The sequence below is a fragment of the Tachypleus tridentatus genome, chromosome 2 (assembly GCF_004210375.1).
Source record: "Tachypleus tridentatus isolate NWPU-2018 chromosome 2, ASM421037v1, whole genome shotgun sequence".
Taxonomy (NCBI): Eukaryota; Metazoa; Arthropoda; class Merostomata; order Xiphosura; family Limulidae; genus Tachypleus; species Tachypleus tridentatus.
Genome location: NC_134826.1, coordinates 55842007 through 55854551, shown reverse-complemented (window position 1 = coordinate 55854551; position 12545 = coordinate 55842007).

The window sequence follows — 12545 nt, the reverse complement described above, 5'->3', positions numbered from 1 at the left end:
AACCAGAAAAAAAATTGTTTCCATAAAACTAAAATGCAGAGATTATACAATTAATCTGACAGTTACCAATGGGGGTCATCAAATTCATTAGTTGCAAAAAGTTGGGTACACTATAAACCAAACATCTGAGTAAACTGAGGGTTCAGTACATTATAAACAAAAATTTAGAGTATAAAGAGGGTTGAGTGCATTTTACTAAGACAATTCTGAATAATTACTTCAAGAAATGTTGCAATAACCATAGCAGATATAAATAGCAGTTGAAAGGCATGTAAGTGAAGGACATTTATAACTTGTTTGGTGTCATAGGAACTACAATGCTACCAAAACATGGTCACTTTTAGAAAGGTTATTTGACACCCCTTTTCTACACAAAATTTTGACATAGGAAAACAAAGCAATACATGTACAGATCAACTTGTAACGTCAAAACCATCCAAAAAAGAGACCTGAAAGAAGTCATACCCCTCACCCATGGTACAGAAAGTGCAGCATCTTGCAACAGATGAGAAAACATCAACATGGATGTCAGTCAGTAATAAAATGCATCTTCATCAGAATGTAACATAATAAAAGATTATGCCCATCTCAAAAGTGCCAGAAGCCACATATATACATGCTATTTCACAATAAATCCATTCAATCATTGCATATCTAAAGCATCTGGAAATAAACAATGACATAACAGTCAAATCATCCTTAGATCAGACTGATGGAGAATTATCATCCTTATACACTGAGATTGATTAAGGAAAGCAGACAACGAGTAGTAGTGTATTATTTACACAACTGTCTTACAATAGAAACTTTTCCAATAGGAACTATGTTTGACCATCAGACATTATTTGACTGTAACAATATTGTGATGTATTCAACCTCTCTATATTAAGATAATTGTTTTATTCTAATTCGAGATCATCCATTATTGTTAGAGGCTAACATATAAAATTAATAACTACTACTTACATTCTGTTCAGATCCTGGCCTAGCATAGTGATAAAATCCCTCAATTGGCCAAGTCTCATCCACTTTCGCTTTTGAAGCTCGGTGATTGTTTCTGCATAAATAATTCACATCAGACCAAAAATTTGTCTAAGGTTTTTTAACATCGTTTCTGTCTAAAAATTCTTCCTATACTACTTAGTTACTACATTATTTAATATAGAGTGAGAACTTTCTCGGTTTACTCAGGATAAGTTGGTGTGTGTGGGGGGGGGGAAGGATGTCATTTGACAACACACGTATACTCTGACGAATTACATAGGCTAATATCATCCACTAAGGTCTTTTTAAGATTGTTTCTGATACAAAACTGCAATTCTCTCTCTTCAATTGTCTCCCAGTAGCACAGTGGCATGTCTTGGGATTCACAGCACGAGAAACCGGATTTTCGATAACCGTAATGACCATGGTGGAGCTTTGTGCCTAATTCTAAACAAAGTCTTGAATTGTAAGTGTGCATTCTGTGTGCTGTATTTTTGTGTGTATTTAACGTTGTTAAAATGTCTATTAGAATAAGAACAAGTATCTCATCATATACTGTATAAACATTTCAGAATTATTTAACTTACACTTGATAACTTAGCAGAAACAAGCATTTTCATAAACTACCTGAAGTAGCACAGCCTCACCATTCGAATATTAAAATTAGTCAAGGTATTAAATCATTCAGGTTTCGTCATTTTTCATGTGTTAGTAACAGCTGATTTAGATATTTTATATATATTGCTTATGAAGTATGCGATTATTATTTAGCTTGAATGCAAACTTCAAAAGTTACTTTCGTAGATTTTTTTAAATAGAAACCTGTTTTCTTATATATTTAATCATCCTTCCTCACTTTTTTGTATTATTATGGATTGTTAGGTTCATGGGACTGAATACTCTGTAGTTGGTGATGAATTTGAACAATAAATGGACATAACAAAATTCAATCATTTTAAGAATAATTTGTTTTTGTTTTGGAATTTCGCACAAAGCTACTCGAGGGCTATCTGTCCCTAATTTAGCAGTGTAAGACTAGAGGGAAGGCAGCTAGTTATTACCACCCACCGCCAACTCTTGGGCTACTCTTTTACCAACGAATAGTGGGATTGACCGTCACATTATACGCCCCCACGGCTGAGAGGGCAAGCATGTTTAGCGGGCGCGAACCCGCGACCCTCGGATTACGAGTCGCACGCCTTACGCGCTTGGCCATGCCAGGCCTTTAAGAATAATATATTCCAAACAAGTCAAATGAATGTAAACCTACACATATGACAAAAACTTGGTTCAATCTTGTGTATGACAATTGTTTATAAAGCTTCAAATAATTCTCATTTCATCTAAAGCATTTGTACACGCTTGTTTAATAACTTCAGAATCCAACTGACAAGGCCTAACATGCAGAGGTTATTACGGTGCACGACTTGCAGTCTGACAGTTGCAAGTTCAAATCACAATCCTACCAAACATGCTTGTCCTTTCAGCTGTAGGGAGCATCATAAAGTCGTGGTCAATCCCACTAAGCATTGGATAAAAGAATAGACCAAGAACTTAGAAACTGAAATTAGACTTCTTTTGTTTACATAGAACACGTCAAGCCACTGTAATGTCAAAAATATGTTGTTTCAAAAGTAATCATTTATAAAATTATGTTAACTAAACAACACAATAGTTGTGCTTGTACTCAACAGTAAAGCCAATATACCATCAGGGAGGAAGTTGTCATTCAATAGTATTCTTCAACACACCAAACACGTTAAGGGGTTGACTGTCACTCTTATAACAAGCCCATACCTTAAAGTGTAAAAATAATCTGTGGCTCCAATGTAGCATTGTTTGTAGAAGGTTCCTAGATTAATTTATGAATAAAAGTATCTTGAACAGTTTTCAAAAAAACCTCTCTCCCTAACGGATTGATTCTAGTCTCTCCCGATCTATATGCCTGAAATTAAATCACCTATAATTATGATTTCATTAACTCTTTCAGCATGGGTTCGATCACGGAGATTGACCTTATAACCATTTCGTTCTGCTTATAGTGTTCATGCTATAATTGTTTATTTATTATGTATATGTTCACAAAAGTTTGCATATTAACAGTAAATATTACAAGACTTACGTACTCAAAAGTTTTACTATTCTTAAGTGTTTTCTCATAGCAAAGCCACATTGGGATATCCGCTGAGTCTACCGAGAGGAATCGAATCCCTGGTTTTAGCGTTGTAAATCCGTAAACTGGCCGCTGTACCAATGGGAAACTTATAAAACTGACCTTCACAAAATGATCTGTCTCGGCTGTGTTTTAGCAGATCAACACTTTTATTACTGTTTGCAAATAAGTTCTTAAACTTTATTGTTTTTTTTAAACACAGAACAGTAAATAAAAAGGGTGTGCGGCTAGCTTAGAAAAGTCAGCATTAATTAAGACAAGAAAAAGCCCAGAAAAAGGTAGCCCGTATCGAAATGGAAAGTAAACATCTCGAGGCTGAACAAGACTATATCAAAGCCAGGAAATAAAATAGGCCAAAAGAAATAGATTTTAGACTCAACTTCAGTTGACAAAGGCAAAATGAGAACTCTGAATTCAGTCGGCATATTAAGATACCACAATTTAATGAAAATTAAGTTGATAAGTTTTTTGGAACATTTGGAGAAAGTTGCTTAAATCACGGACTAGCCTACCGAAAAATGGCCATTATGACTGCAGTGTTTTGACTAGTAAAACAGACAGTCAGATGTGGCTTTGCTATAAGAAAACGCACACACACAAGGAGCTTATGTTGCTCTCTTTCTAGAAGATTGCACAGATTATGATAATACTAAAGCAGTTATCCTGTAAGTATATGACCTAGTTCCAGAATCTTATCGGCAAAAGTTTCAAGGTTACTACAATCATGATGGTCAAACTCATATGCAATTCGCCCATGAAAAAAGAGGTTTATTTTGATAAGTGTTGTAATTCTATGCATATTGACATTAGTTTTGGTAAATTAAGTCAATTATGTTTAATTTAGGAATTTAAATGCTGTACAAGTTACGATCTCAAAACTTATTTCTACAAAAATAAAGTTAAAACATTACATGAAAGCAGCTGCTCTTTCCAGTGATTACACTTTAACTCATAAAACCACTTTTCATAAAAAGAAATTCTGCCAGCTAAGCAGAAACCTGTACCCCTAAAGTTGAGGATACTATTAAAAATGCAGTTCCTATAGTTCGAAATCTTCTGGCAGATTGGACAAAAACTTCATCAAAATCATCAAGGCCTGTCTTCCATTTCTATAAACACCTTATTATATTATGCTCTGTTGTTGGGCAACACCCAGTGCATCTGTGTCCACGTATGGATGTAGTTTTACCAGATCATTCAATGTTGTTGATTTGACCACTGATAGAAGGGCTAACGTAGTTAGGGAGGAATTTAAACTTTTGTGTCTGTTGGTTCTGTAATTTCATAAACGACACTGCTAATCTCCTAGTATTTTGCGTGATACTAGAGCGACTCAACTACCATTGTCAGAGGGTATATTGACTTTAGGTTCGAGTTCTGCCATTGCTGGTCTGTCATCACTCAGGGTATTGAAGGTAGCTTTGATAATGTTCCTCTTCATAACATTTATTTAACATCAGACCTAGTTTCGAGACCAGTTGCGGGTGGAGTGAGACCTACTATGCCAAATAATAGTATGTCATTATCGTTGGCAAACGATTTGGCCAGGGGAAAATTTGTTAACAAACCCAAAATGGTTAGTGAGCCAATCACTGTTTCATATAAAGATGATGTTGTTGTTGAGGATAATCCATAAGCTTCCTTCATGTGCTGTGAGTTGAGCTTAGGCAAAGAAATTAAGCCAAAAAGAAATGTTTTGGACCCAAAGAGAATCCTGTGAATAACTGTTACTACACTCATTGGTGAGTGACAATGATGAAAGTGAGGTATCTTATTCAACTGGTGAAGTTTATTTGCGAGAAGTAAACTGATCATTGAGCAGGAAAACGATCTACAGATCTCTTCATTATTTAAATACGCACTTCCAAAAGATGAACTGAAGAAAGTTCCAAACAGCTATTTTTTTCAAAAATGGTGTGCTCATAAGAAAATTGAGATTACCAAATAAACTAGCCTCAGAGAACTGGGCTAGTTTATCAAATTGTTTTCTAAAAGTGTATTGTTGTGATGTATTGAAAGTAGCCCATAAACTCTCCATGAGAGGTCATTTAGGAGTCAGCAAGACGTGACAAAATTGCAAGACATTTGTTTTTGCTAGAAATTAGGCAAGAGATTTTTCGGTTTTGTAAAAACTTTTCATATCTGTCAATTGGTCAGAAAACCTTACCAGAAAATCCCCATTGCTCCTTTAAAGCCTGCCCCAACTTTCGAAAAACACCTAGGTCATGTGATTATTAATTATGTTATGACAATAAGATAACATTTGTGTCTGAGCACATTCACGTGCTGTGTAAATTTAGTCTCATACGGTTGTTTGTATTAACTCGTGATATTTGAAACTGTATATTTTTTTGACAGTGCATTGTATTTAATGTGTATATATACATATATCAGTAAAAATTGTCTTACGTCAATTTTTAAATATCTAAGGAATGACGTACAACGGATTTGTCGTTGTACGTTTACTTTAATGCCTACGCTTGTTTCACCAGTTTTCTTTTTGCTTGTGACGTATAATTTAATAGTCTGTAACAAATTGTCACTAAAATTATTTGTCCTTTATTATGATAAATAGAAACCCAAATGGATTTAATACCCTTGCTGTTGTCTTTGGTATCCTCAACTTCTACAGGATCTAGCTCATATTTTGCATATTATGTCACTCCTCTGCCTCTTTTGTACTCTATTCCTATTAAATAGCCTGTAATCCTATATTTCAAAGATTTTGCGTCATCAAAACCATTTATGTTTAACCATTTCTCAGTTATCTCATTATGTCAAATTTTCCTCTTTCAACCATGCACTGCTATAGTAATCAATTTCATTTTTTATACGTCCATCATTATGGCTACTTATACAGAGATGCCAACCATTACGATTTGAGCGTAATCATTTCGATTTTGGTGTATACATTTCGACTATACCCTCATACAGACAAATATTACGACTTGTTGCAATTCCCAAGTTATTATATATTATACAGGCCAATACAATAAAGTGATAAATTTTTACCTCAGGGCTTGAAAGGGGTGAAAAGAAAATTTCTAGTGAGATACAAATAAATTTTGATAATAAATAAAAGACAGTCCAAATGGCTACTTGTGATAATCATGTTTGTGCTTGAAATAATAAAAAATATTTGCATCTCCGACGTCTACCAATAGTTTAAGTCCGGTGCTTCTTCATACTGGATACGTGGAGGAATCCATAGTTACGTCATCAGTGCTTGTCAGCCAATCAGCGCTCGCGCAGATGGGTATTTCTCGTTTTCTAAGCGGCATAGAAACACCAATGCGACCGTTCACAAATAGAAAAAAAAAAAAAAAAAAGAGGCCTCCTTCACCAGATTGTCTTGTTTCTGGCAAATATAAAAGGACTAAAACTGTGAATCAAAAATTTAGAAAAGAGTATAGTGCAAAATATCCAGTCATTGAATCAAAAGTCAGTGACAGTCATGCGTTTTGTACAGTTTGTCATATCGATTTTTCTGTGGCGCATGGCGGGATAAACGATTGTTCCAGACATACAAAATCGGCATCTCACCAACAAAAGACTAAGGCAAAGACAAACGCGATGCAGATAACAACATTTATGAGTAAGAATTCAGAATATGAAACCATAAATGCAGAAGTGATGTTCACGTCATGGCTCATAATTTACCCCTAGCTATAGCCGATCATGCAGTACATCTATTCAGAAAAATGTTCCCAGACTCCGATATAGCGAAAATATGGCTGTGTATGCAGTCAAATGGACAATGTTGTTATAACTCTCAACCATCCAGAGACATTCTCATGAAAGCAAAGGCTGCAACAGCTGCAAAACTATTACAATAAGTGTCATAAACATGATATAAACTAGTCCTTACACAAAGGCATTTTCTATATATGCAAAAACGGCTCGTCTGGGTTGAGAAAATATTTTACATAGAAGAGCGAACAACGTTTCGACCTTTTTCGGTCATCGTCAGGTTCACAATGAAAGAGGTAACTGACCGGAAGCTGACCACATGTTTGGAAGGGGTTGTGTAGCTGAGTATCGGAATGTAGAGGGCGGTGTTAGATGTTTGAATATATAATTGTATTTTATTACATTTAATATAGGTATAAAGGCGTTCCTTTATATTGGTTTATTTTGTTGTATAAGTAAGGCTTCTTTAATTTTACGTTTGTTTCTTCATTTGAGTGTTTTCTATGGTTATGTTGTGTTTATTTGACTTGCAGTGTTCGAAAACGTGTGAATGTGACTTTTTATGTTCTTTGAATCTGGTTTCCATTTTCTACTTGTTTCTCCAATATAGAAGTCGTGGCAGTTATCACATTGTATTTTATAAATAATATTGGTGTGGTGTTTGTCAGTGTAGTTTTTACATAGTATGGACCTCAGTTTTGTGCCAAATGGCAAAAACTAATAACAAAATATGACATTCCAGTTAATATCAAATTTATTCAAAAACCAGGCACAAAACCAGTGAATGGTGGGATTGATCATCACATTTAGCACCCCACAGTTGAAAGGGCCAGCGTGTTTGTTGTAACGAGGATTTAATCCCGCAACCCACGGGTTACGATTTGAATGCCTTAACCACCTGATTTGAAATTAGTGTTTTGAAGAAAATGTTTAATGAAACATTTTGTTGTAAGTAAATTTTTCTTATCCAGCTTTCATCATTGAGTCATAGAAATTGAAATGAATGTTATGATATTATGCCATTCAGTATACATGTGGTATCAGAATATGTATATTCACCACCTTAGTTTCAAACTTCCAAAAGGTGTATGTAAAAAATTATGTTTTTTTATGTAACCATTTTTAAATAATACAAAATCATAAGTTATTTTATCCATACTACAAAATTCCATTGTAATTAATCATTTTTATTAAGTAAACTGTATCTGTTCTAAAAAGAAAAAAGCTTTTGAACATAACCCTTTCTTCATGAGACTATAACAACAACAACAACAAAAAGACAAGTTTACTTGTGAATACACTTTGCAAAGGCTGAGAAATTGTGCAGGAGGAACTGTGAACTTTTGACTGGTTATGCTGATTTCTCCAAGCCAGTTCCCTTGGCTGTGGTTTTGTTAGATAGTAGATAGGGATAGTGGGAAGCTTCTTAATCCATTCATGCACGTCACTAATCAGATGATGAGACATTTGGCTAATCATTGAAATTAAATTTTCAAGTAACCATGGTTTATTCTCTTTAGAAAGCACACTAGCTGAGCTAGCACTCAGTTTATTAAACTAAGCCTCAGATTGACCTTAATGTGTGGTATTCAAGTACAGTAATACCTATCATACAGTTATAAGTAGCTGCAAAATACAAATCCGTAAATGTTTTGCACAGAATTGTTTCAAACATGAACAATAAGAAATCCAAGCTAATATCATTGTGCAATCACCAAAATCATCATTACTCAAACATTAAAATTAAGTCTCCATCCAACTACTGTCTTATAGGTTTCTTAGGACCACAACAGGCTCAGGTAGAATTGAACAAGATGTGTAGATAGAGATGAAGTATATAACTTTAATACATATTCCACACTGTTAATTCTAACTCTGAACCAAGTGCAATGAACTGCAGTCCATTTCATAGTTAGGAAGTACTAATTATTGTAATGATGTAAAATAGTCTCACTTCAGGATCACATGACAATAAAAACACAACTAAAAGTGTTACAGCACAATAGATACAGCGTATAACGTTTGCCTAAAATGAAAGATCAGTATTCATATAAGACTTGGGTCTGATTTACGTAGACACTTTAACTGCATTTAAAAAAGTATGTAACAACAGAAAATGTAACATACTAAATAAAATAAGCAAAAAGTTTAAAAAATGTGAAGTGTTAAAACCATGAATCAAAACCAATTTATGAAAAACAGTTAAAATTTATCATACATCTGGAATGGCTGCTGCAGACCTACTACATGAAGTGAAATATTAAACTACTTATGTACGACCAAACTGCTCCCAAAAATAATTTTCTGATCATGACTTCATCAGTAACTAAAACAGAAAAAAACCATTATTTGTGTGATCCTCAACAGACACAATTACTATGTTCATCATGAACTGGATCCTTTTTATAAATCTTTGAATCATCATGATGCACAAGCACACAGAAATGAACTGAAAACTGCTGTGAATGATATATATGACATTGATGAAATAACTTTGTTGAAGACCAGTATTTTGTAGAATACAATCATGTTTCAGTTGTAATACAGTACATTTTATGTATATTTATATATATACATATTATTATTATTACTGTCTACAAACAAATCTTGAAATATCAATTATCATAGAGCACAGAACATTAAGTAAAGAAATATAGATCAACAATGATCTTTCCTTGTCAATTAATTTGTACTCACTTTCCAGAGTTTGCTAAGCCTTGTCACATTTTACAACTGGAGTATGTAAAATATTTTTCTTGTTTTATATACACATTGATATAAAGAACATCATAGGTTATATTTAAGTACCACAGATGTCTAATGTAATTAATAATTCTTATTAATTAAAGTGTATTTATGTCCAAAAATATTTTTCAAAGATCATTCATCTTACCTTTCCTTGTAAGTCTACAACAACAAAAAAATGGATCTACTCATGAAGACACTTTTCAAAACTTAAAATACCAGGTAGGAAAAATTCTGAGCTTTCAGTTGGCTATAAACATTTCATAGAACAAAGTAATAATGTGTAAACAGTCATTTCCAAAAACCAAAGAAATGGACAGAATTAACTTTTTTGATTTTCTAAATATAGTAATATTTCAGAAAATATATAAGAAAGGAGGTTTTTTTATTTTATATTCTAGTTTGTCAAAATTTGGTAATTTAAATTTCTATTTGTTAAAAAGTACAAAATTTGCCTTTGGACGTCAGAAATACAATTTAAACCAAAGAAGCATTTAGTATAGTGCATGACAAACAAAAATTGATATTTAGGAATTTGTTTTAATATTTATTTTTAAATTAATTAATTATTGTGTACAATTACATTTGAATTACAATTTACAATCTGTTACCACTTGTATTCACATATATTCATAAAATAATGGTTCAATAAAATTTTGAATGTAAATCTACAAATGCGATAACACCCTCTGACCCTTACACATAATCATAGAGTTAAGAAGGTGTAGAATAAAATAAATACAATTACTAGTATAAAATAATAAATAACATTCAAGCCACCAGAAGCAATACTTAAAGATTATATATGCTATTGCACTGTTCTAACATGCATTGTGAAAGCACCGTCTTCATGTACTGTATGGTTTATGGAACACATGCATGAAAGAGTGGTGTGCTTTGGACATGAAAGCTTTCTAATAGCATCTTTTGCAAGGGCAACAATGCTGCAGACACACAAAACTTGGTTTTGGTAAATGTTAATAAAATCATGTTAACAATAAAGAAGGGTACATAATTTCACTGTAGCAGTAACTTGATTGTTCAACATCATAATACTATTGTATTAATGCACCACATATAGGTGTGTGAATTTCTACACATTACATGTGGCACTTAGAGCATAATGAAAGCTAATTACTAAGATGTTACTGAGTAGTCATAGCATATCATTAGTTGAAATATATCTTGCAGACTCTCCCTTCAGAGGGATATCTAAGAATGGGTTAACATTCAAAGTCATATCCATAGTTTCATGACAAAGTTGTATTGTACTTTACACTTCCTTGTGTATGTGAAACTTTATTGTTGTAACATGTAGAAGCTACTTCTCTGGATACTTGTAATCTGATTTGGTGAGCGATCAACTAAAGAGAGGGAATGGATGTCGTCAGATTTATTTTGGAAAAGTCAGGATTTGCTGTTAAGATATATTTGTAATTTCTTTCTTGAACTTGCTAAATGTTTGTGCTTTAGTTATTCACATGGAGTAAACTTTAGGGCAAGTAGTTTTTGATGCAAAAGAATGTTTTTGTAATTCCAAAAATATCAAGAGACTGGCTTATCAAAATTTTCATAAACAATACATTCACAGAATTTCTCATTAACTTTGTCACTTTTCACCAACAGATGTAAAAGGTTGCAAAGATCATGTGTTATATATTAGATTAAATACTTGGCTATACAAGCAACGGACCATTTTAACTGAGAAGATATTCACCAACTGTCCCATTTATTAATAGAAGTTGGAAATTTTTTTGTGTGTGATTTATTTTTCTCCAAAATCTGATGCTTCAAACAAGACAGGTTTTCTTAATTCCTTAAAGCTGCAATAAATCATTTATGAATAGATTTTTTAGCCCATCTCAAGCCCACCACCACTTCTCCATAGTGTACTCTTCTGTCAAAACTATATGGAATCCTGGCTAATAATTAAATACCCATTATGTCATTTAGATGTAAATATCCAGTGTACCTTTGAAAGATTGTAAATGTCAATACACTAGATGCAAAAGTTAACACCAAAGGTAAACAACACAAATAACCTGAAGTCAACTTGTATATCTAATGAATATAAAGTTTTTAATGTTTATGACAGTATCAGTCTGAGGCATGTTCATTGTCGTTTTGAAAACTGATTGTAAAAAATCAAATACAAGATTTTCAAACATATCTCATACAAATATCTTTGGTAGCATGTATGTAAAGTTAAATTAAAAGTTGTTGCTTATAATTATAAATATTGTACCAAATATAGTTTTTTTTCTGGAATATGTTAAATACTTTTCCCTTTCATAATTACTTGCAGCAAAGTCCACATATTGTGAAGGCTGTAACTGTACAGCCTGATCCAGTGTCAAATTTAAAAGTCATATTGATGTAAGAATGTTGTTATGAATTAGGAAGAAACAAAACTTTTGCTTATATCAAATTATTATTTTGTTTACCACAATGAACATTTTTTTATTATTATATTTGTTGACAAAAATAAGAAAAATGGATGAAAGGAAAGTTGATGTCAAACAGATATGCATTCAGATTCATCCTGATATTTTTGTGAAGTCTTCATCTTTTAGTCACAAAACTGTGTTTTGATCTTATATATTCCAAGTTCAACTCACAGTCTAGAGTAGTGGGTTTTAATTCATGTTCAACCAAAAATGCTTGTTCTTTCAGCTAAGGGACATTATAATATTATAATATTTTGTGGGAATACAGTTCCCATTAAATACTTTAAAGCAGAAAGTAAATAAATAGAAACCACCCCTAATATTTCTACTAATTATACCTCCAACCTTTCAAAAAAAAAAAAAGATATTAATTTGAAATATATAGACCCTACCATGATATTCGTGTATGATCTTTGATGATTATTCATGGCTGCTGACTATATTTACATCACTGTCTGGATTTTGACTGATAGATGGGATATTCTTAACACATTTCAGTGCTGTTC